The sequence below is a fragment of the Heptranchias perlo genome, chromosome 34, assembly GCF_035084215.1.
Source record: "Heptranchias perlo isolate sHepPer1 chromosome 34, sHepPer1.hap1, whole genome shotgun sequence".
In the NCBI taxonomy this organism is placed as follows: domain Eukaryota; kingdom Metazoa; phylum Chordata; class Chondrichthyes; order Hexanchiformes; family Hexanchidae; genus Heptranchias; species Heptranchias perlo.
In genome coordinates this window covers 649,970-676,041 of record NC_090358.1, presented here as the reverse complement: position 1 = coordinate 676,041, position 26,072 = coordinate 649,970, and the positions used below count along the sequence as shown (strand labels likewise).

General features: G+C 50.5%; 2 long non-coding RNA genes across 3 annotated transcripts in view; both read right to left on the bottom strand.

Moving 5' to 3' along the window:
- Window positions 1-26,072, bottom strand: part of LOC137301662 (uncharacterized) — a 56,314-nt gene that overhangs the window by 13,558 nt on the left and 16,684 nt on the right. The window contains exons 1-2 of one of the 2 annotated variants that reach the window (XR_010958331.1): window positions 18,991-19,043; window positions 8,020-8,305 (exon numbers count right to left, since the gene is read on the bottom strand). This is a non-coding gene — a long non-coding RNA (uncharacterized lncRNA). Of the gene's footprint in view, window positions 1-8,019; window positions 8,306-18,990; window positions 19,044-26,072 lie in introns of those variants that run through there. The other variant, XR_010958332.1, reaches the window with a different exon arrangement.
- On the bottom strand, window positions 1,441-4,655 carry LOC137301664 (uncharacterized). The gene is made up of 2 exons (XR_010958333.1): window positions 4,136-4,655; window positions 1,441-1,676 (listed from the first exon to the last, which is right to left on the bottom strand). It is a non-coding gene; the product is annotated as an uncharacterized lncRNA (long non-coding RNA).

The following is a 26,072-nucleotide window of genomic DNA, read 5'->3' as shown; positions in this document are numbered from 1 at the left end:
GCCCACATCGTATCGTACTGTAGCCCACATCGTACTGTGGCCCACATCGTACTGTAGCCCACATCGTACTGTAGCCCACATCGTATCGTACTGTAGCCCACATCGTACTGTAGCCCACATCGTACTGTAGCCCACATCGTACTGTAGCCCACATCGTATCGTACTGTAGCCCACATCGTACTGTAGCCCACATCGTACTGTAGCCCACATCGTATCGTACTGTAGCCCACATCGTACTGTAGCCCACATCGTACTATGGCCCACATCGTACTGTAGCCCACATCGTACTATGGCCCACATCGTACTGTAGCCCACATCGTACTATGGCCCACATCGTACTGTAGCCCACATCGTATCGTACTGTAGCCCACATCGTACTGTAGCCCACATCGTATCGTACTGTAGCCCACATCGTACTGTAGCCCACATCGTACTGTAGCCCACATCGTATCGTACTGTAGCCCACATCGTACTATGGCCCACATCGTACTGTAGCCCACATCGTACTGTAGCCCACATCGTACTGTAGCCCACATCGTATCGTACTGTAGCCCACATCGTACTGTAGCCCACATCGTATCGTACTGTAGCCCACATCGTACTGTGGCCCACATCGTACTGTAGCCCACATCGTACTGTAGCCCACATCGTATCGTACTGTAGCCCACATCGTACTATGGCCCACATCGTACTGTAGCCCACATCGTACTGTAGCCCACATCGTACTGTAGCCCACATCGTATCGTACTGTAGCCCACATCGTACTGTAGCCCACATCGTATCGTACTGTAGCCCACATCGTATCGTACTGTAGCCCACATCGTACTGTAGCCCACATCGTACTATGGCCCACATCGTACTGTAGCCCACATCGTATCGTACTGTAGCCCACATCGTACTGTAGCCCACATCGTATCGTACTGTAGCCCACATCGTATCGTACTGTAGCCCACATCGTACTGTAGCCCACATCGTACTATGGCCCACATCGTACTGTAGCCCACATCGTACTGTAGCCCACATCGTATCGTACTGTAGCCCACATCGTACTGTAGCCCACATCGTACTATGGCCCACATCGTACTGTAGCCCACATCGTACTGTAGCCCACATCGTACTATGGCCCACATCGTACTGTAGCCCACATCGTACTGTAGCCCACATCGTATCGTACTGTAGCCCACATCGTATCGTACTGTAGCCCACATCGTACTGTAGCCCACATCGTATCGTACTGTAGCCCACATCGTATCGTAGCCCACATCGTATCGTACTGTAGCCCACATCGTATCGTACTGTAGCCCACATCGTATCGTACTGTAGCCCACATCGTATCGTACTGTAGCCCACATCGTACTTCAGAGACAGGGGTGGAGGGCAGTGGAGGTTAGTCACTGCTGCAGTTGGAAGAGAGGGACTGAGGGAATCAGTGAAGCAGTATTTTGTTTAGAAATAAACAAACATATTTCCCTTTTTATTAGTTTAAAATATTACAGAGGCTTCTATCGTGAAATGTAAACACAGTTTGCAGAATGTATTTTAGAGACTCAAAGATGGCCGCCCACACTTACAGCCGTGTCTCGAGCATCACTCATGCCCCCTGACCCTACGTGAGCCGTGCGCACAAAGTTCATCGGTGCCCTGATCATACTCCTGTCAATTGGCGGTCGTTTCTTCTGGTGGGTGACAGAAGGTCAGAATTAGACTCGTTTATCACGATTATTGGGTCGAAGGGAGTGGGGAAATCTCTTCCTTTCAAACCTGCTCCTTACAGCTTTGCTCAGCCGAGAGTCCAAACATACCACACGCGTGTTACACTGGGATTTCATATCCCAGTCACATGTACAGGGTTCAACCTCCTTCCAATATCTTTGGCTCTGGCTTCTTTCCCCTTTTGCCTTTGTGAAGTGCTTTGGGATTTTTTTTATGCTAAAAGGTTATATAAATGCAAGTTGTAGTTATTTAATTGCAATGGAAAAGGACGTCAGGCATAAACACCAGGACATAAATACAATCGAAATCACACTGTTCAAATTGTTGAAATCACTGTCCAGGTTCATGGTGACATTTTGTACGTCATTTTGGTAACAAGACAATGTGATCAGCCCCAGCGTTTGTGACCTTTGAATTTATTAGTTTTGAGCAAGGAAGGAACTGCACTATCAGACTGTTGCTTCATCCATCAAATAGTGAGGCAATATTACAAGAAACAGGCAGCAGCAAATCAAAACCTCCTGAACTTATTGAAAAACAACCAGGAATCTCTGGAGTTTAGCAGAAAGCTCACACAGCTGTGTGAATACAAGACATATTGGGCCAGAAAGACAGAATCTCACTGCAATCTCTTGTGGCCGCACAAAGTAGCAAATGGGGCAAAATACAGCTCCCAGACCGTGACCCCCCCCAGACCGTGACCCCCCCAGACCGTGACCCGTGACCTCCCCAGACCGTGACCCCCCCCAGACCGTGACCCCCCCAGACCGTGACCCCCCCCCAGACCGTGACCCCCCCCAGACCGTGACCCCCCCAGACCGTGACCCGTGACCTCCCCAGACCGTGACCCCCCCCCAGACCGTGACCCCCCCACACCGTGACCCCCCCCCAGACCGTGACCCCCCCCAGACCGTGACCCCCCCAGACCGTGACCCGTGACCCCCCCACACCGTGACCCCCCCCCAGACCGTGACCCCCCCAGACCGTGACCCCCCCAGACCGTGACCCCCCCAGACCGTGACCCCCCCCCAGACCGTGACCCCCCCAGACCGTGACCCCCCCAGACCGTGACCCCCCCCAGACCGTGACCCCCCCCCACACCGTGACCCCCCCCCAGACCGTGACCCCCCCCACACCGTGACCCCCCCAGACTGTGACCCGTGACCCCCCCCCACACCGTGACCCCCCCCACACCGTGACCCCCCCCAGACCGTGACCCCCCCAGACCGTGACCCGTGACCTCCCCAGACCGTGACCCCCCCAGACCGTGACCCCCCCACACCGTGACCCCCCCACACCGTGACCCCCCCCACACCGTGACCCCCCCCAGACTGTGACCCGTGACCCCCCCACACCGTGACCCCCCCAGACTGTGACCCGTGACCCCCCCCACACCGTGACCCCCCCCCACACCGTGACCCCCCCAGACCGTGACCCGTGACTCCTGCCCAGACCGTGACCCCCCCCTCACCGTGACCCCCCCCACACCGTGACCCCCCCAGACCGTGACCCCCCCAGATCGTGGCCCCCCCCCAGACCGTGACCCCCCCCCACACCGTGCAGCGATCTTCGGATGGCGGAGCGGGTGCTTTGGGGGCGGGGGGAGGGCTCCTAAAATGGTAGAAACCCGGAGCAGGTTCGGAGCCCGGCTCCAACCCACTGACTTCCGGATTCCCCAGTGACGTGTTCGGCTCCACGCACAGCTCCCGAATGCGGGATTCCCACCGGCAATTAAGGCTGGCCGGATGGTGATTTACACACCGTGACAGATAGCTAAGGAACTTTGAGAGACCTCATTGACTGGAGATTTTGGCAGGGGTGCGATTTTGAAGGATCCTCAGCGTGTTTCCCGTGCTGTGGGAAACACTCCCTGTTGGAGCAGACGTGTTTTGGCCAGCAGCCAATGAGAGATGCAAAGGATTATTTGACAGGTGAGGGGGGAACCTCATTTATTGCAGCAGGGAACTCTCACTTCAGACAGAGTTTTGGCTGCAACACCTTTGTGTTTTCACTCAAAATTCTTCTACCTTGTAGGTAAAACACATTTACCTATTTTGTGGACCCCCTCAAACTCTCACCGTCAGGATGGGGGGGGCGCCATGGCTGCATTCATCACTTTATCCGAGGACGAGCAACATCACCACCCTCGCCAGGCACGGTGTCCACCTCCGCCACGTGGAGCTCCACAACACAGTGCTGCACCACAGGCACCTGCACAAGAGCAGGGAGGGCAACAACAGAGGGAGCAATGTCGCAGGAGGCACTACCCTCGCCACAGGGTCTACAGACCGAGGCTCAGCTTCCTGGACCTCTCTCTGAGGAGCATACGGAGGCTCAGAGTCAGTCACCAGGTAGTCGCGGACATCTGCAGCCTCCTTCATGCCGAGCTGTTCCCGGCTGGGCCCAAGCAGCATCTCCTTACCTGTCGCTGTCAAAATCACCACTGCCCTCAATTTCTTCACCTCCGGATCGTTCCAGGGTGTCACCAGGGACATCGCCGGGGTCTCTCAGTCATCTGCACACAAGTGCATAAGGCAAGTCACTGACGGCTTGTTTTGCAGGTCCTCGCTCTATATCAACTTCCCCATGGACGACCTCAGCCAGACGGAGAGGGCAGTGGGATTCCACGCTGTGTCTGGCTTCCCACGGGTGCAGGGTGTAATCGATTGCACCCATATAGCAATCTGAGCATCTCCACACGAGCCAGGACTGTTCATCAACAGGAAGGGCTATCACTCCATCAACACTCAGCTCATCTGTGACCACCGCAAGAGATTCCTTCGCGTGTGCACCAGATACCCTGGCAGCTGCCACATTCCTTCATCCTCCGGGAGTCCAACATCCCGCCCCTCTTCCACGCACCGAACACTCGCAAGGGCTGGCTCCTCGGGGACAAGGGATACCCCCTGCACACATGGCTCATGACACCTCTGAGGAACCCCATCACCGAGCAACAGCGTCGATATAACGACAGCCACATCGCCACCAGGTCTACAGCTGAGCATGCTGTAGGGCTGCTCAAGATGTGCCTCGTTCTGGGGGAGAGCTTCAATACGCACCAGACAGAGTGGGACACATTATAGTCGTGTATTGTGCCCTGCACAACAGAGAGGGGGGCCGCGTGAGGAGGCCCCATCCACATCTGCCACCCACATTGAGGAGGAGGAGGAGGAGCAACCCATGGGCAGAGCAGCGGCTCACCTGGCTGCTCGTGAGGCCAGGGAGTCACTGATATGTGAACTGTTCTCATAAGATCTGAAAGTGTGAAGAATCCAGTCCTCACCACCTGGACAGAGCAGCGGCCACACCAGCCCCTCCCCCAACCCCTGCACAGAACAGTCCTGCAACTACACATACACCCACTGTAGAGTGACCCACTGGGTGGCATCAAGTGTGGGTGTTCATGGTGAACCTCTGTCTGGTGCTTATTGAAGGGCTCCCCCAGAACGAGGCACATCTTGAGCAGCCCTACAGCATGCTCAATTGTAGACCTGGTAACGATGTGGTGGTCTTTATATTGACGCTGTTGCGCAGTGGTGGGGTAACTCAGAGGTGTCATGAGCCACATGTGCAGGGGGTATCCTTCGTCCCTGACGAGCCAGCCCTTGCTGGTGTTGGCTGCAGCAGAGGTAGTGGCAGGTTGCTCTCGTTCATGCCCTGACCGATGAGATGCTTTGGGCCGACGCCCTCTTGGTTTCGGTGCCCGTGAGGACCCACCAAAGACTGCTCCACCTGCACCTGTGCAGGGCCAGACTCGGCCACCTGGAGAGGGGGCAGCATTGTGGGTATTGATTGAGGGGGGCAACGGGTGAGACGTGGGGGCGCTTTGAGTGGCGTCCTCACTTCCATGTCCCCTTTCGTCATCATCCCTCCCCTGGGCCAGGCCCACATCACTCCTACCACCCTGCTGGATGACAAGTTTGGAGGACATGTGTGAAGCCTTGTAAGGCCAGTGCCAGAGTATCTGCCTGCCTGTTTAAGGCGGCAGAAAGTTGTTCACCCTGAGTCCGAATGGCCGTTGTCAGGGTCTCAATGGACTCATTGGTGAGCCGTGCTTGAAGCTCCATGGAGGCTAGCCTTCCCTCCATCGCAGACATTCCCGCACTTACCCGCGACACTATCTCAGAGATGATCCTCCTGTACCTGTGACAGTATCTCAGAGATTCCCTCCCTTACCTGTGCCACCATTCCACTCATGCAGGAGTTGGACTCCTCCATCCTCTGCCCGATTGTGGAGAGTGCGCGTGGCACCTGTTCCAGCACCTCGCAAATGTGCTGCTGCCCTCGATCATTCTCCTTTTAAAGGATGGCCCCCAGGGTTGAGCATCTGTGTCCAGCTGAGCAGAGCTTGGAGAAGAGTGCTCCCACCGACACGGACTCTCCACAGCTGCCCCTGCCTCCAGTGTCTGCTCGTGCTCACATGTGAGTGGTGACTCACCATGTGCGACCCCAACTAACTGAGGACGGGGACCCACCGAGGTGTGTGTATCTGCGCTGGTGGATGGCTCGCTCAGATGTGACGGTGCCCCCTCAGAGGCCGGCAGGTCCTCTGAGGAATCGTCCTCCGCTGTCACGGCAGTCGCTGAAGGCCCTGTAAGAGAACAGAAGGCAATATTAAGCATGATGACAGATGTTGAGGTGCTGAAGATGGCGAGGCATGTTAACATCATTTGCTATTGTGAGTGCTGAATGTTAAAGTTCAGTCACCAGCCGTTTGTCGGGTGGCAGTCTCAGCGTCCCCGACGGACAGACACTCGAGGGTGCGGCTCAGCTCCAGAGCCTCCTGCTCCGCGTCCCTGAGGACGACCTGATGTTGCGGCCCCCCCTCCGGTCCTCGCCCTCTCCCGTGCATTCTGGGCTCTCTTTTCCTATAAGGGGAGAAAGTAGAGAGGCGTGAGTGAGGGATGGTGACGTGGCCAACCGCTGAATGCATTGGTTTGGGTGAGGCTGACCGTGAAAGAGATGCATCAGAGGGTGAGTATGAGACAGAGCCATCACATTGTATGAGGATTGGGTTGAGTGGTAGTGGTGGGATGAGTACTGGGGAGGTGAGGATGAGGTTTGAGTGGGTGTGAGGAGTGATGTGATAGAGTAGTGTTGGCAGTGCAGAAGGAGTTGTGGGGTGGGGGCGGTGATGTGGAAGACGGAGTGTAGGAGAATGAGTAAGTTACTCACTTTGACTGACCTGGTTAGATCATTGAAGCGCTTCCTGAACTGGACCCAGGTGCGGGAGATGTTGCTGCTGCTGGTGACCTCCTCTGCCACCTCGAGCCAGGCCTTCTTGGTGGCAGAGACAGGCCACTTCCTCCCGTCCACCGGGTAAAAGACATCCTTCCTCCTCCTCACCGCATCCAGTAGCACCTGGAGTGAGGCATCGCTGAATCTTGGAGCAGCCTTGTCCCTGTGCTGCTCCATTGTGTTATTTGGGTGTTTCCTCCAGGAGCAGCCACTGGAGGACTGCCCCTTTAAATAGGGCTCCTCCAGCCGACAGCCTGTGATGCGGGTGCGCGGTCCGCCCGCTGCGCAGGTTTCCGACGGCGAACCCGGAAGCCGCGTTAAGTGGCTCCAATTTACCCACGATCGAGTGGGAAACGGACGGATTTTACTGGGCGGGTTACCCAGGGCCTGTGACTCCCCCAGACTGTGACTCCCCCAGACTGTGACTCCCCCAGACTGTGACTCCCCCAGACCGTGACCCCCCACCCCCCGACCTGTTCTCTCTCTTGCTCTCCTTAGGGTGCTGACTCATGTTTGGATGTGTTCCCATGGGTGTCAGTCTCCTCTGGTACTTAAACCAATCAGGGACTCTCTGTGCGTGAGTTTCAACAGCAAGTGGAAGCAGCTATTCAACTACAGGGGGAGTGCAGAAGTTCCCGCCAAGCCAGATTCTGCCCTTGCGCACTCACTGGTTGCTGATTAGGAGCAGGAACCCCTCTCTGAATATTTCCTTGTTCCCTCACTCATTTCTCCCAATGCCAGGATCAGTGAACTCAGCACGGGTGGGGGAATCGTGGGCCTTCCTCAGCCCAACACCATCAGCAGGTTTACCCACTAACCGGCTCCCAGACTAACCATTTCAACCAGCCAATAAATCAAAGTCACCAGAAGGTAATTCTAAATTTAAAAAATCCTTGTAAAGCCTCAGATTGTGGCAGGTGTGGGAGGGAATATTCTTGTGAAACTTTCGATGCACGTCACTCTAGAAAGGCCGGCCTCTAAACAGCTCCGGAGCCCAGAGGACAACTAATCAAAAAGGGGAAGAGAGAAACCACAAGTCTGGATACAAAGGGCGGACATGTTACTTACAGGCTGCGGCTCTCCCTCAGCACAGCAGCTAATACAGACCCAGGAGTCACTCATACCGGTGGGCCCAGTTTGTGTTAAGAGTCACAGAGTGAAAGAAAGTCTTCAGTTTTCTTCCAGTCGGGTTAGTAGAAGACGTTTGCTGCACAGGCTCCGAATCAGACCACGAGTTCACGCGGAGGCTTCAGTGTACCAACCAGTGACAAGGCCCGGAGGCCCAGAATCCTCACTCCTCCTCACACTATTCTTAAACTGGCAGAGTGCGTGTCATCAGATCACCCTCATTAACCTGGTGAAAAAGAACACACGAGCGTTTCAGGTATTTTAAAACCTAAAACAAACAGCGTGTGCAAAGAAACCCATTACAGGAAATAGATGAAAGTGTTCAAAATAACCAGGACCAGGCAATCACAGCCAAACAACACCAACCAGACCCCAAACCCAGAAATGAACAATTTCTTCACAACAAAACACGGCTGTTATCGATCTCAGGCCCGACTGATCCTTTACTGAGTGTGACAGGAACTAGGAGACACTTTGAATAAAATTAAGACATTGGCAGGAATTGGTTTGTGTGCGGGATTGGCCTGCAGTAGATTTGAGTGGACAGATTTGCTGCTAAATGGGTCCTACAACACCTTCATCGTCACAATGATGGAGCAGAGGGTCAGAGCAGTGGGGCAGTGGGGCAGTGGGGGAAGTGGGGGACAGGGGCAGTGGGGGAAGTGGGGGAAGTGGGGCACAGGGCAGTGGGGGAAGTGGGGGCACAGGGGCAGTGGGGGAAGTGGGGGCACAGGGGCAGTGGGGGAAGTGGGGGCACAGGGGCAGTGGGGGAAGTGGGGGCACAGGGGCAGTGGGGGAAGTGGGGGCACAGGGGCAGTGGGGGAAGTGGGGGCACAGGGGCAGTGGGGGAAGTGGGGGCACAGGGGCAGTGGGGGAAGTGGGGGCACAGGGGGAAGTGGGGGCACAGGGGGAAGTGGGGGCACAGGGGGAAGTGGGGGCACAGGGGGAAGTGGGGGCACAGGGGCAGTGGGGGAAGTGGGGGCAATGGGGCAGTGGTGGCAGTGGGGCAGTGGGAGGGCAGTGGGGAAGTGGGGGGGCAGTGGGGAAGTGGGGGGGCAGTGGGGCGGCAGTGGGAGGGCAGTGGGGCGGCAGTGGGGGGGCAGTGGGGGGGCAGTGGGGCAGTGGGGGGGCAGCGGGGGGGGCAGTGGGGTGGCAGTGGGGCAGCGGGGGGGCAGTGGGGGGGCAGTGGCTTCCTCACTAATCTCAACGGGATTGTCAGAGGAGGACAACAGTCGGGGGGTTGAGGGGACATTGGCAGAGGTCTTGAGGTAATTTACCACTTGGTGAGGGAAGATGTGTAGAGACGAGAATTTAAAAAGGAGAAGGAAAAATTTAAGGAATAATGTTCTTAAATATGCTGAGATAGTTACTGTATGTATGGACAGTGGACTATTCCTCTCATCTCAAACCGTTTGTAGGAATTGCCTGCATGTGAATTGTAAAAAGGACTCACATCTCTCTTAAGTCACTCCCCTTCCTGCCAGAGACACCCACGAACACCTAGATTGCTTTGGAGCTCACATTCAGGTAAAGCTGATGCATCATCCCTCACCCGACCAATGCAGTAACATTAATCCCCTCACACGCAAACAGCTTCTGTTAAGTGCTCACATCTCAATGCTGCTTGGACTTTCTGGCTGCACTTAGTCAGAGTCCACTTGAAAGCAGTGTGTGTGGGAGACAATGAGGCTCGTAGGGTTACCAGAGACGGGCGGTGGGTAAATCTGGCCTTTAGACTCGAGCTTCGATACTCAGTAAGGTATCAAGTCCTGTTGTGCATCTTACACATAAACCAAGAGCCTGCTGGGGGCAGGAGCTAGAGGCACATGGACTATTTCCAGGATATTTGTAAATAGTAGTTTTGGGAAATTCAGATCCTGCTACAGATTCACATAAAATAAATACTGGTGAGATTAGACTGCACCGCAATCACAATTTATAAACTTGTTGGGCTGGAATATTCAGAGCTGAGGTTCTGTGCGCCGAATTACACTCAGCCCACCCAGGCCAGTCCTCCCACAGACCAAATTACCAGACATGGAATTTATCCAACCTGAGACTTTAGCTAAGGCTTTATGAAATTTCTCCCTGAATCTCAAAAGGCAAATTAAGCAAGATCCGAGGATATTAATCCAATGTTATAACCCGATACCACTCAGGTACATGGGAACAACACCACCTGCATGTTCCCCTCCAAGTCACACACCATCCCGACTTGGAAATATATCGCCGTTCCTTCATCGTCGCTGGGTCAAAATCCTGGAACTCCCTTCCTAACAGCACTGTGGGAGAACCGTCACCACACGGACTGCAGCGGTTCAAGAAGGCGGCTCACCACCACCTTCTCAAGGGCAATTAGACATGGTCAATAAATGCCGGCCTCGCCAGCGACGCCCACATCCCATGGACGAATTTAAAAAAAGCTCCTGGTCATTGTTCACAGGTGACTCACCTGCCAGCCTAGTAGGACAGGGACCAATGTTTGCCCCCCATCACCAGATTACAGCAAAATCAGCCTTAAAAATCACCTCCCACGTCGAAGGATTCAGACTGAAACCTGTTCAGAAGCTCCTGTCAAAAAATGCCTTTTGCCACAGTGTCAGTTATAGACCAGGGCACCAAGGGACTCCACCGTCAATCAAAAATGCAAAGTGATACATTTCGGTAGGAAGAACGAGGAGAGGCAATATAAACTAGAGGGCACAACTCTAAAAGGGGTACAGGAAGAGAGAGATCTGGGGGTATATGTACACCAATCGTTGAAGGTGGTAGGGCAGGTTGAGAAAGTGTTTAAAAAAGCATTTGGGATCCGAGGCTTCATAAATAGAGGCATAGAGTACAAAACTACACGGGTACGGTAGCATAGTGGTTATGTTACTGAACTAGTAATCCAGGGTCATGAGTTCAAATCCCACCACGGCAGCTGAGGAATTTAAATTCAATTAATTAAATAAAATCTGGAATTAAAATACTAGTAACAGTAATGGTGGCCATAAAACTACCGGATTGTCGTAAAAACCCTTCCTTTAGGGAAGGAAACCTGCCGTCCTTACCCGGTCTGGCCTATATGTCACTCCAGACCCACAGCAATGTGGTGGATTCTTAATTGCCCTCTGAAATGGCCCAGCAAGACACTCAGTTGTAAAATGTCACAATAAGAATAAAACCAGATGGACCACTAGACACCGGACACGACAAAGTAAAACCAAGCCCAGTTGACCCTGCAAAGTCCTCCTCACTAACATCTGGGGACTTGTGCCAAAATTGGGAGAGCTGTCCCACAGATCAGTCAAGCAACAGCCTGACATAGCCATACTCACAGAATCATATCTTTCAGCCATTGTCCCAGACTCTTCCATCACCATCCCTGGGTATGTCCTGACCCACCAGAGTTGGCGGTACAGTGATATACAGTCAGGAGGGAGTGACCCTGGGAGTCCTCAACATTGACTCTGGACCCCATGAAATCCAAGATAAAGCAGCCCGCTTGATTGGCACCCCATCCACCACCCTAAACATTCACTCCCTTCACCACCGGCGCACTGTGGCTGCAGTGTGTACCATCCACAGGATGCACTGCAGCAACTCGCCAAGGCTTCTTCGACAGCACCTCCCAAACCCGCGACCTCCACCACCTAGAAGGACAAGAGCAGCAGGCGCATGGGAACAACACCACCTGCACGTTCCCCTCCAGGTCACACACCATCCCGACTTGGAAATATATCGCCGTTCCTTCATCGTCGCTGGGTCAAAATCCTGGAACTCCCTTCCTAACAGCACTGTGGGAGAACCTTCACCACACGGACTGCAGCGGTTCAAGAAGGCGGCTCACCACCACCTTCTCGAGGGCAATTAGGGATGGGCAATAAATGCCGGCCTCGCCAGCGACGCGCACATCCCATGAACGAATAAAAAAAAAGGTCAAACATGGGCAAGGAAACCTCCTGCTGATTACTACCTACGGCCCTCCCTCAGCTGATGAATCAGTCCTTCTCCATGTTGAGCACCACTTGGAGGAAGCACTGAGGGTAGCAAAGGCACAAAATGTACTCTGGGTGGGGGACTTCAATGTCCATCACTAAGAGTGGCTCGGTAGCACCACTACTGACCGAGCTGGCCGAGTCCTAAACGACATAACTGCCAGACTGGGCCTGCGGCAGGTGGTGAGCGAACCAACACGAGGGAAAAACTTACTTGACCTCGTTCTCACCAATCTACCTGTCGCAAATGCATCTGTCCATGACAGTATTGGTAGGAGTGACCACCGCACAGTCCTCGTGGAGATGAAATCCCGTCTTCGCACTGAGGACACCATCCAACGTGTTGTGCGGCACTACCACCGTGCTAAATGGGATAGATTCAGAACAGATCTAGCAGCTCAAAACTGGGCATCCATGAGGCGCTGTGGGCCAGCAGCAGCAGCAGAATTGTATTCCAGCACAATCTGTAACCTCATGGCCCGGCATTTCCCTCACTCCACCATTACCAACAAGCCAGGGGATCAACCCTGGTTCAATGAGGAGTGTGGAAGAGCATGCCAGGAGCAGCACCAGGCGTACCTAAAAATGAGGTGACAACCTGGTGAAGCTGCAACTCAGGACTACATGCATGCTAAACAGCGGAAGCAACATGCTATAGACAGAGCTAAGCGATTCCACAACCAACGGATCAGATCAAAGCTCTGCAGTCCTGCCACATCCAGTCGTGAATGTTGGTGGACAATTAAACAACTAACGGGAGGAAGAGGCTCTGTAAACATCCCCATCCTCAATGATGGCGGAGTCCAGCACGTGAGTGCAAAAGACAAGGCTGAAGCGTTTGCAACCATCTTCAGCCAGAAGTGCCGAGTGGATGATCCATCTCGGCCTCCTCCCGATATCCCCACCATCACAGAAGCCAGTCTTCAGCCAATTCGATTCACTCCACGTGATATCAAGAAACGGCTGAGTGCACTGGATACAGCAAAGGCTATGGGCCCCGACAACATCCTGGCTGTAGTGCTGAAGACTTGTGCTCCAGAACTAGCTGCGCCTCTAGCCAAGCTGTTCCAGTACAGCTACAACACTGGCATCCACCCGACAATGTGGAAAATTGCCCAGGTATGTCCTGTCCACAAAATGCAGGACAAATCCAATCCGGCCAATTACCGCCCTATCAGTCTACTCTCAATCATCAGCAGAGTGATGGAAGGTGTCGTCTACAGTGCTATCAAGCGGCACTTACTCACCAATAACCTGCTCACCGATGCTCAGTTTGGGTTCCGCCAGGACCACTCGGCTCCAGACCTCATTACAGCCTTGGTCCAAACATGGACAAAAGAGCTGAATTCCAGAGGTGAGGTGAGAGTGACTGCCCTTGACATCAAGGCAGCATTTGACCGAGTGTGGCACCAAGGAGCCCTAGTAAAATTGAAGTCAATGGGAATCAGGGGGAAAACTCTCCAGTGGCTGGAGTCATATCGAGCACAAAGGAAGATGGTAGTGGTTGTTGGAGGCCAATCATCCCAGCCCCAGGACCTTGCTGCAGGAGTTCCTCAGGGCAGTATCCTTGGCCCAACCATCTTCAGCTGCTTCATCAATGACCTTCCCTCATCATAAGGTCAGAAATGGGGATGTTCGCTGATGATTGCACAGTGTTCAGTTCCATTCGCAACCCCTCAGATAATGAAGCAGTCCGAGCCCGCATGCAGCAAGACCTGGACAACATATAGGCTTGGGCACATAAGTGGCAAGTAACATTCGTGCCAGAAAAATGCCAGGCAATGACCATCTCCAATAAGAGAGAGTCTAACCACCTCCCCTTGACATTTAATGGCATTACCATCGCCGAATCCCCCACCATCAACATCCTGGGGGTCACCATTGACCAGAAACTTAACTGGACCAGCCATATAAATACCGTGGCTACAAGAGCAGGTCAGAGGCTGGGTATTCTGCAGTGAGTGATTCACCTCCTGACTCCCCAAAGCCTTTCCACATCTATAAGGCACAAGTCAGGAGTGTGATGGAATACTCTCCACTTGCCTGGATGAGTGCAGCTCCAACAACACTCAAGAAGCTCAACACCATCCAGGACAAAGCAGCCCGCTTGATTGGCACCCCATCCACCACCCCAAACATTCACTCCCTTCACCACCGGCGCACAGTGGCTGCAGTGTGCACCATCCACAGGATGCACTGCAGCAACTCGCCAAGGCTTCTTCGACAGCAACTCCCAAACCCGCGACCTCTACCACCTAGAAGGACAAGGGCAGCAGGCACATGGGAACAACACCACCTGCACGTTCCCCTCCAAGTCACACACCATCCCGACTTGGAAATATATCGCCGTTCCTTCATCGTCATTGGGTCAAAATTCTGGAACTCCCTTCCTAACAGCACTGTGGGAGAACCTTCACCACACGGACTGCAGCGGTTCAAGAAGGCGGCTCACCACCACCTTCTCAAGGGGCAATTAGGGATGGTAATAAATGCCGGCCTCGCCAGCGACACCCACATCCCATGAACGAATTTTTTAAAAAAGCAAGGAGGTTATGATGAACCTTTATAAAACACTAGTTCGGCCACAGCTGGAGTATTGTGTCCAGTTCTGAGCACCGCACTTTAGGAAAGATGTGAAGGCCTTAGAGAGGGTGCAGAAAAGATTTACTAGAATGATTCCAGGGATGAGGGACTTTAGTTACGTGGATAGACTGGAGAAGCTGGGATTGTTCTCCTTGGAACAGAGACAGTTGAGAGGAGATTTGATCGAGGTATTCAAAATCATGAAGGATCCAGACAAAGTCGATAGAGAGAAACTGTTCCCATTGGTGGAAGGACATAGACTTAAGGTGATTGGCAAAAGAACCAAAGATGACACGAGGAAAAACTTTTTCACACAGCGAATGGTTATGATCTGGAATGCACTGCCCGAGGGGGTGGTGGAGGCAGATTCAATCATGGCCTTCAAAAGGGAACTGGATAAGAACATGAAAGGAAAAAATTTGCAGGACCACGGGGATAGGGCGGGGGAGTGGGACTAGCTGGATTGCTCTTGCATAGAGCTGGCACGGACTTGATGGGCCGAATGGCCTCCTTCCGTGCTGTAACCATTCTATGATTCTACAAAACCCTTGATACCAGCCCACTGGATGCCATTCCTTTCAGTTTATTTTCATAGACATTGGGATAGATTTCCTGATTAAGTAGCACTAAAAGCCACACATTTATATCTGGAGCCCTTACCAACAGTTCACAGATGGTAGAAAACCGACCCAGAGCTGATAAATCCACCCCATATTAAAAAATAAATAAAATCAAACGCATAATTCTGGAGGGGTGGGCCCGAGTCTCGTGCAGTGGGTTAGATAATGAACGGCCTTTTGCCTTCTGATAGCTGGGTTTAAATCCAGCCTGTTCTGAGGCTCTCTTCACTCCACAGCACAAAACTACCCCTGATTAATATTAAAGTGTATTCAGAGGCTCTGTGACGGTCAGTGAGGGGTGAACAAGTGTCACTGCTGGAATGTGGGCTCTTGCTGTTTGGGTCAAACACATTATTCGGGCAGAGTTTAGGGAAGAAACATAGAAAATAGGAGCAGGAGTAGGCCATTCGGCCCTTCGAGCCTGCTCCACCATTCAATATGATCATGGCTGATCCTCCATCTCAATACCATATTCCTGCTCTCTCCACATTCCCCTTGATGCCTTTTGTGTCTAGAAATCTATCGAGCTCCTTCTTAAATATATTCAGTGACTTGGCCTCCACAGCCTTCTGTGGTAGAGAATTCCACAGGTTCACCACCCTCTGAGTGAAGAAATTTCTCCTCATCTCAGTCCTAAATGTCCTACCCCGTATCCTGAGACTGTGACCCCTCGTTCTGGACCCCCCAGCCAGGGGAAACATCCTCCCTGCATCCAGTCTGTCTAGCCCTGTCAGAATTTTATATGTTTCAATGAGATCCCCTCTCATTCTTCTAAACTCAAGTGAATACAGGCTGAGTCAACCCAATCTCTCCTCATACGACAGTCCTGCCGTCCCAGGAATCAGTCTGGTGAACCTTCGCTGTACTCCCTCTATGGCAAGTATATCCTTTCTTAGGTAAGGAGACCAAAACTGCACACAATACTTCAGATGTGGTCCCACCAAGGCCCTGTATAACTGCAGTAAGACATCCTGCTCCTGTACTCAAATCCTCTTGCAATGAAGGCCAACATACCATTCGCCTTCCTAACTGCTTGCGGAACCTGCATGTTTGCTTTCAGTGACTGGTGTACAAGGACACCCAGGTCCCTTTGTACATCAACATTTCCCAATCTATCACCGTTCAAATAATATTCTGCCTTTCTGTTTTTCCTTCCGAAGTGGATAACTTCACATTTATCCACATTATACTGCATCTGCCATGTATTTGCCCACTCACTCAACTTGTCTAAATCGCCTCGAAGCCTCTTTGCATCCTCTTCACAACTCACGATCCCACTTAGCTTTGTGTCGTCAGCAAACTTGGAAATATTACCTAGAAGGACAAGGGTAGCAGGCACATGGGAACAACACCACCTGCACATTCCTCTCCAAGTCACACACCATCCCGACTTGGAAATATATCGCCGTTCCTTCATCGTCGCTGGGTCAAAATCCTGGAACTCCCTTCCTAACAGCACTGTGGGAGAACCTTCTCCACACGGACTGCAGCGGTTCAAGGCGGCTCACCACCACCTTCTCAAGGGCAATTAGGGATGGGCAATAAATGCCGGCCTCGCCAGCGACGCCCACATCCCATGAACGAATAAAAGAAAAATTTGGTTCCCTCATCCAAATCATTGATATATATTGTGAATAGCTGGGGCCCAAGCACTGATCCCTGCGGTACCCCACTAGTCACTGCCTGCCACCCCGAAAAAGACCCGTTTATTCCTACTCTCTGTTTCCTGTCTGTCAACCAATTCTCAATCCATGCCAGTATATTCCCCCCAATCCCATGTGCTTTAATTTTGCACACTAACCTCTTATGTGGGACTTTATCAAAGGCCTTCTGAAAATCCAAATACACCACATCCAGTGGTTCTCCCTTATCTATTCTACCAGTTACATCCTCAAAAAACTCCAGTAGGTTTGTCAAACATGATTTCCCTTTCATAAATCCATGTTGACTTTGTCTAATCCCATTGATATTTTCTAAGTGTCCTGTTATCACATCCTTTATAATAAACTCTAGCAGTTTCCCTACTACTGATGTTAGGCTAACCGGTCTGTAGTTCCCAGTTTTCTCTCTCACTCCTGTTTTTAAATAGTGGGGTTACATTTGCCACCCTCCAATCTGCAGGAACTGTTCCATAATCTATAGAATTTTCGAAAATGACAACTAATGCATCCACTATTTCCATGGCTCCCTCTTTTAGTACCCTGGGATGCAGATTATCAGGTCCTGGGGATTGATCAGCTTTCAGTCCCATTAATTTCTCCAGCACTATTTTTTTACTAATACTAATTTCCTTTAATTCCTCCTTCTCACTAGTCCCTTGGTTCCCTAGCATTTCTGGGAAGTTATTTGTGTCCTCTTCCGTGAAGACAGAACCAAAGTATTTGTTTAATTGCTCTGCCATTTCTTTGTTCCCCGTTATAAATTCTCCCGTTTCTGACTGTAAGGGACCTACATTTGTCTTCATTAATCTTTTTCTTTTTACATACTTGTAGAAGCTTTTACAGTCCACTTTTATGTTCCTTGCAAGTTTACTCTCATACTCTATTTTTCCTCTTAATCAATCTCTTGGTCCTTGGAAGTGTCCCAGGACAACTGCTGATTCGCACTTTCCCCCTCAAAAAAGTTCAGTTTCGCAGGAAATGACTGGATGAACATGGAGATGGTTCATTTATAAAAAGACCATCAGGCGTAAATAAGCAGCTCAGTTCATCTCCCATTGCCTGGAAACACTCCACACAAGGCCAAGTTAAATAAGGCTGGCACTTTAACATTGTGTTCATCAGTGAGAGACTATGAGTTCGAACATTAGTGTGAGCTCCAGCCTTGTACAGCATGTGTCCCCATATCACACTCACAAATACCAGAAACATTACACTCGGTCAAAGGGTTTGATGAAAATTAAATATTTAATGTAGAGTAAGAGACTTGAATAATCAAGGGTGAAACTGTAGCAAAGAATAAATTGATGAAAGCAGAAACAGATTATAAATATTAGGAGAAAGGTAGGGGGCAAGGGAGACGAAGATTCTTCATCTAACTTATACTCTCCAGCAAGTACAAATTTATGTTGACATTTTGAAGTAGAGTTAGAGATATGGAGAACAATCTTTCAAAACAATGTCTTACAGAATTCAAAACTGGATCAGATTAAAAAAGGTCAGGTGGGTCTGCGAAGTGTTGAAGTTTCAGGATGTGGGCACTGTCCTACATCGAACACTAACCCCAGTTATGTTCATCGCAATAGAGACGGGAAGTCCGTTAAAGTGAGGCCACCCGTGGAATTTAAAGTAAAAAACAAATGTGAAAAATAGCCGCAGAAAATTTTCCACATCAGAACACACAACAGAACACATCACAACACAACACACAATATCACAACACACAATATCACAATACAACACACAATATCACAACACACAATATCACAATACAACACAACACAACACAGGATAACACATAACACATCACAACAGAACATATCAAAACACAAAAAACACATCACAATACAACACAACAGTGGAACCGTGTACAAATAGAGAGAAAGAGGAAGCAAAAATTGCTGCATAATTAAGTCAGGAATCACGCAGTGCAATAACAGCAGATGCAGAGTGATGCTCGCAGAGACTGGGCGGGAGAGTGTCTCAGGTCAGGGTCCTGTAGCACCTCGAATGTTTAGCAAAGTCACAAAGCAACAGGAAAATGAGAATAAAACATTATTCTACAAATACCTCATTCACATTCCAAACATCACGGTGACATGAAAGCTTCTGAACAGGAAGCAGAACAGATCTGGAGGTGGGGGGGGGGGGGGAGACTTGGGTAATATCTGTTTTTGGGGCGGGGTTTATTTCTGGGTATTTCTGGCCCCTGTTTGAAACACAAAAAGCTGATGGTTCAGATTCACTGTTAAAGCTGCTGATGAAAAGGCCAGCAGTCCTCCCCAGCTCACTGCACACACTCCCAAATTTACACTGGAGAGGAGCCCTCACTCACAGTCCAGCAAATTACCCAGGACCGAACACACAGCACAGCGACTGTGGCACTGCCAGCTCCGCCAGCCAGCAACATCAGGGATTTCCATCCCAAAATAGATTAATGGCAACAGTTTCTACAGTTTTGGATTTCCTCTGGAGTAAACAACTGGAAGTTGGGAGGGGGATGTACTTAAATTCAAAAATGTGTAAATATTGTAGTGTCAAACCTTCCATTCATGAGATGCTTTAGGATGTAGAACCTGTCAATTCAGCTACAAAACTTCCAGTAACTCTCTCTTCCACTGGGCTGTACACAGCCGGTGTTATTTAATCACCACTACAAATTGCACGATTGATTGCAATTTGATTGCACCCAGGAGACATTAAACAGGTAACATTCCACATGACAATAGTTGTACTTTCTTCATTTTAAATTGAAACTTCTGTACCAGGTCCTAGTTCATTTGAAACTGGGGCCATTCAGCCCCTCAAGCCTGTCCTGCCATTCAATGAGATCATGGCTGATCTGTACCTCAACTCCATTTACCTGCCTTGGTTCCATTAATCCCCATACCCAACAAAAATCTAGTGATCAGTCTTAAATAGGGTTGCCAACACTGGTTGGAGGCATTCCTGGAGGTTTGATCACGACATCTGATCATGTGACACCTAACCATGTGACATCTGATCACGTGATGTCTGCAAACATTATTACATTTACTTTATAAAGGTTGGGTCCCCTGTTGTTGAGTATTTTTGCTTGTGGTTTTGGGCCAGCAGCTGTTGTGCGAGAAGCTCTGAGAAACAGGAGGCCTCTCGTGAGCAGAAGAGAGGGACGGGGAACCGAGGGCGGGCGCTCGGAACCGAGGGAGGGGGAAACGAGGGATGGGGAACCGAGGGCAGCACTCGGAACCGAGGGAGGGGGAAACGAGGGTAGGGGGGGGCTCGGAACCGAGGGAGGGGGAACCGAGGTGGGGGGAACAAGGGAGGGGGAACCGAGGGCGGCGCTCGGAACCGAGGTGGGGGAAACGAGGGTGGGGGAGGTAGGGAAACGAGGGCGGGGGCTCGGAACCGAGGGTGGGGGCACCGAGGGTGGGTGTGGAGGAAAAGAGGGGCAACCAAAGGTGGGAGGAAGTTTGATTCCACCAGTAACTAATAGTAACTCACTGAAATTGTACTGGTAACTAATAGTAATACTGGTAACCCTCAGATTCCGCTCATAACCAACAGTATTACAATAACTCACTTTTAGTCTATATGTAACTGGTAGTGATAAGTGTAATGCCCCAATATCCTACCTGTAACTAATAGTAATCCTATAACCTGCTGATATTCACCCTGAAACCAGAACCCCGTTCACTCATCTGCTGCTGAGATCCGTGTCCATGACTTTGTCACCTCCAGACTCGACTATTTCAATACTCTCCTCACCCAGTCTCCCTTCTTCCACCTTGTGTGATCTTCAATTCAAAACTTGCTCACCCATCACCCTAGTCCTCACTGACCTAAATTGGATCCCAGTCCGCCAATGCCTCAAATTTGAAATTCTGATCCTTATGTTTGTGGCCTTGATGCTCCCTACGGCCCCCCACCCTCACACTCTGTTCCTCTGACTCTGGGCTCTTGTACATACTCCCTTCACACCACCATTGGTGGCCATGCCTTCAGCCATCTAGGTCCCACGTTCTGGAATTCCCTCCCTAAACCCCTCCACCTCCCTCTCCTCCTTAAAACCCACCTGTTGGACTTTGGTTACCCCTCCTAATAGCTGCTTCTTTGGCTCACTATCCATTTTTTTGATTACTCCTCTTGCGAAGAGCCTTGGAACATTTTTCTACACTAAAGGTGCTTTATAAACGCAAATTGCAGAGGCTGCATGGTACGTAAGTATTTAAAATGTTTTTTGTTTTGAAATTCATTAAAAAATGCAGCAGTTTGCTTTTGAAACTGCAGCTGAATGTTACAATTATAAAAACACACAATTACAGGAAGTAGAGTCTTTATTAAGATCCTGTGTCTCAGAGTGACCAGACGAGGCCTCTAAACATTCTAAACCAGACTTACTGCCGGAAAATCAAGTGTTCAGCTCCCCCTCTGGTTCCTAACCAGCAGGTCCTGCCCGACACCTCAGCTCGCTCGTACCATGTCCGTCCCAGGATTCCGTGTGTTGCTGGAAGTACAATGTCAGGGACTGCGGGGAGGGGAGTTTTGATGTAATGGGAGTTACAATGAAGCCATTTGAGAGGGAATCAGCTAAACACATGGAGAAGAAACATTGTCGATACAGTGAAAGAAGAAGGAAATGCTACTTCGCAGATAACTCCTGAGAGCCGGGAAGCTCTGCCACAGACTCTCACAGAACCACTGGCACCAGCACTGGCACCAGCACTGGCATTGGCACAAGCTCAATGGACCGAGTGCCTCCTTCTGCCCCAAAATTCTGCTGATTCTATAATGTGTGGTGAGCTCTATTTCAATGCAGAAGTTGATGCCATTGAGGAGATAGAGGTTCGATGCCAGGCTCATGAGTCAGGCTCCTCAGTCCTTTCCCTTGCCTCTATTTTTGATTCTTGGGGTGTGTGAAGTGTGACACAGGTTTAGTGCAAGAAAACCATTCTGTTATTTGTGGCACAAACAGGGGGCAGTGAGACAGTTGGAAAGGGAATTGGTCCCCTCTAATCCCAAACAATCTCCAGCGGGACGGCCGAACCTGGCCCGGGACGGCCGAACCTGGCGAATGGTGTCAGTGCCAATGGGTCGTTGATTGGCCTAATCCCCCATTACCAGTTCTGATAGGCTGACCTCGGGTGTTAAGACGAGGCAGAAAGTAAAATACAACATAACACTATTAGATTTCAAAGAAATAAAATGAAAGAGGGCTATTTATAGTCAAATTCTTATCTTAAAAGGTACAATTTAGCAATCAGACTTGTTTATAACAGCAATTAAAAAGAATCCATAGAATCATAGAATGATACAGCACAGAAGGCCATTCGGTCCATCATGCCTGTATCGTCTCTTTGAAAGAGTTACCAATTAGTCCCACTCCCCGGCAGCCAAAACTGCACCCAGTCTCTGACTGTGGATAATTATCACTTTGCACAATGATGATTGATATAAATAATAGGTCTGAAACTGATGCTATCATTTACTCCTGATTGTGAATAACTTGAAAGCATAGAGCAACTTTCAACAATGCCATTCACAGTGCCCGTATTTGGTGGCACCGGTGGTTATATTGTTCCTCTTGTTTTGTATTTTTCCTTTTCTGTTGGCTCTCCAGTAACACATCATAGAATCATAGAATCAAAGAAGTTTACAACATGGAAACAGGCCCTTCGGCCCAACAAGATACAAAAGGGTCCAGAGGGGCAATTTTTTCACTCAAAGGGTGGTGAGTGTCTGGAACGAGCTGCCAGAGGCAGTAGTAGAGGCGGGTACAATTTTGTCTTTTAAAAAGCATTTGGACAGTTACATGGGTAAGATGGGTATAGAGGGATATGGGCCAAGTGCAGGCAATTGGGACTAGCTTAGTGGTATAAACTGGGCGACATGGACGTTGGGCCGAAGGGCCTGTTTCCATGTTGTAACTTCTATGATTCTATGTCCATGTCGCCCAGTTTATACCACTAAGCTAGTCCCAATTGCCTGCACTTGGCCCATATCCCTCTATACCCATCTTACCCATGTAACTGTCCAAATGCTTTTTAAAAGACAAAATTGTACCCGCCTCTACTACTGCCTCTGGCAGCTCGTTCCAGACACTCACCACCCTTTGAGTGAAAAAATTGCCCCTCTGGACCCTCTTGTATCTCCCCCCTCTCACCTTAAATCTATGCCCCCTCGTGATAGACTCCCCGACCTTTGGGAAAAGATTTTGACTATCTACCTTATCTATGCCCCTCATTATTTTATAGACTTCTATAAGATCACCCCTAAACCTCCTACTCTCCAGGGAAAAAAGTCTCAGTCTATCCAACCTCTCCCTATAAGTCAAGCCATCAAGTCCCGGTAGCATCCGAGTAAATCTTTTTTGCACTCTTTCTAGTTTAATAATATCCTTTCTATAATAGGGTGACCAGAACTGTACACAGTATTCCAAGTGTGGCCTAACTAATGTCTTGTACAACTTCAACAAGACATCCCAACTCCTGTATTCAATGTTCTGACCAATGAAACCAAGCATGCCGAATGCCTTCTTCACCACCCTATCCACCTGTGACTCCACTTTCAAGGAGCTATGAACCTGTACTCCTAGATCTCTTTGTTCTATAACTCTCCCCAACGCCCTACCATTAACGGAGTAGGTCCTGGCCCGATTCGATCTACCAAAATGCATCACCTCACATTTATCTAAATTAAACTCCACCTGCCATTCATCGGCCCACTGGCCCAATTTATCAAGATCCGTTGCAATCCTAGATAACCTTCTTCACTGTCCACAATGCCACCAATCTTGGTGTCATCTGCAAACTTACTAACCATGCCTCCTAAATTCTCATCCAAATCATTAATATAAATAACAAATAACAGCGGACCCAGCACCGATCCCTGAGGCACACCGCTGGACACAGGCATCCAGTCCGAAAAACAACCCTCTACAACCACCCTCTGTCTTCTGTCGTCAATCCAATTTTGTATCCAATTGGCTACCTCACCTTGGATCCCGTGAGATTTAACCTTATGTAACTACCTACCATGCGGTACCTTGTCAAAGGCTTTGCTGAAGTCCATGTAGACCACGTCTACTGCACAGCCCTCATCTATCTTCTTGGTTACCCCTTCAAAAAACTCAATCAAATTCGTGAGACATGATTTTCCTCTCACAAAACCATGCTGACTGTTCCTAATCAGTCCCTGCCTCTCCAAATGCCTGTAGATCCTGTCCCTCAGAATACCCTCTAACAACTTACCCACTACAGATGTCAGGCTCACCGGTCTGTAGTTCCCAGGCTTTTCCCTGCCGCCCTTCTTAAACAAAGGCACAACATTTGCTACCCTCCAATCTTCAGGCACCTCACCTGTAGCGGTGGATGATTCAAATATCTCTGCTAGGGGACCCGCAATTTCCTCCCTAACCTCCCATAACGTCCTGGGATACATTTCATCAGGTCCCGGAGATTTATCTACCTTGATGCGCGTTAAGACTTCCAGCACCTCCCTCTCTGTAATATGTACACTCCTCAAGACATCACTATTTATTTCCCCAAGTTCCCTAACATCCATGCCTTTCTCAACCGTAAATACCGATGTGAAATATTCATTCAGGATCTCACCCATCTCTTGTGGTGGAAGACAAGTTCGGTGTCGGAAACCCAAGAGTGGGACAGCCCTCGCCTGGTTCCACTCTTACCGATCCAGTAATGGCTACTTGCACCACTACCTCCAGGGCCCTCAAGGACCTATCCTCAGCCCCCTCTCCTTTCCTCATCTACATGCTTCCCCTTGGCAAAATCATCTGTAGGCACAGGATCAGTTTCTACATGTACACTGACAACACCCAGCTCTACCTCTCCACTGTCTCAATCCCTCCACTGCCTCGGTGTTGTCACACTGCTTGTCCAATATACAGTCTTGGATGAGTTGCAATTTCCTCCTGCTAAATATAGGGAAGACTGAAGCCATTGTCTTCAGCTCTCACCACAAACTCCGCTCCCCCACTGACTCCATCCCTCTCCTCAACCACAGCCCGAGGCTGATCCAGACTGTTCGCAACCTCGGCACCCGATTTGGCCTTGAGATGAGCTTCTGACCACATATCTGCTCTATCACCAAGACCGCCTACTTCCACCTCCGTAACATCATCCGTCTCCACCCCTGCCTCAGCTCATCTGCTGCTGAAACCCTCATCCATGCCTTTATTATCTCTAGACTCGACTATTCCATTGCTCTCCTGGCCGGCCTCCTATCTTTCCCCCTCCTTAATCTTGAGCTCATCCAAAACCCTGCTGCCCGTATCCTAACTTGCACCAAGTCCCGTTCACCCATCACCCTGTGCTCACTGATCTACTTTGGTTCCCAGTCTGGGAATACCTCGATTTTAAATTTCTCATCCTTGTTTTCAAATCCCTCCGTGGCCTTGCTCCTCCCTATCTCTGTGACCTCCTCCAGCCCTTTGAGATCTCAGCGCTCCTCCAATTCTGGCCTCTTGCACATCCCCGATTTTAATCACTCCACCATTGGCGGCCGTGCCTTCAGCTGCCTGGGCCCAAAGCTCTGGAATTCCCTCCCTAAACCTCTCCGCCTCTCTCTCCTCCTTTAAGACGCTCCTTAAAACCTACCTCTTTGACCAAGGTCACCTGTCCTAATATCTCCTTATGTGGCTCGGTGTCAAATTTTGTTTGATAATCGCTCCTGAGAAGAGCCCTGAGATGTTTTAATACGTTAAAGGTGCTGCTTAAATGCAAGTTGTTGTAACCCACTAATGATGCTTCATTGCTGCATTTCAGTCACATGATGTTTGGTTTAGCTCAGACACAAAGTGTTTCACGCTAACAACTGTAATATGCACAGCAAGATCCCATGACCAGTAATGGGTTGAGCAGTTAATCTGTTTTTGGCCACTTGCCCCCCCCCCCACCCCCGGGGTCACTCTCTCCTCCCTCCCCCCACCCCCAAGTCACTCCCCGCCCACCTGGTCCGATCTCCTGGACAGGGAGGGATAGCGGCGGCCGCTGGTAGGCCCAGAGCCCAGAGCCCAGTTCACGATCTCCAGGGCCACCCCGCTCTCTCCTCATTCACTTCCCCCCTTTCTTTCCCCCCAAATATGCCCCACAATCCTGATCCCAACAGGTGCAGGGCTGCAGGGAACCAGCCACCATGTGGAGTGAGCCCGG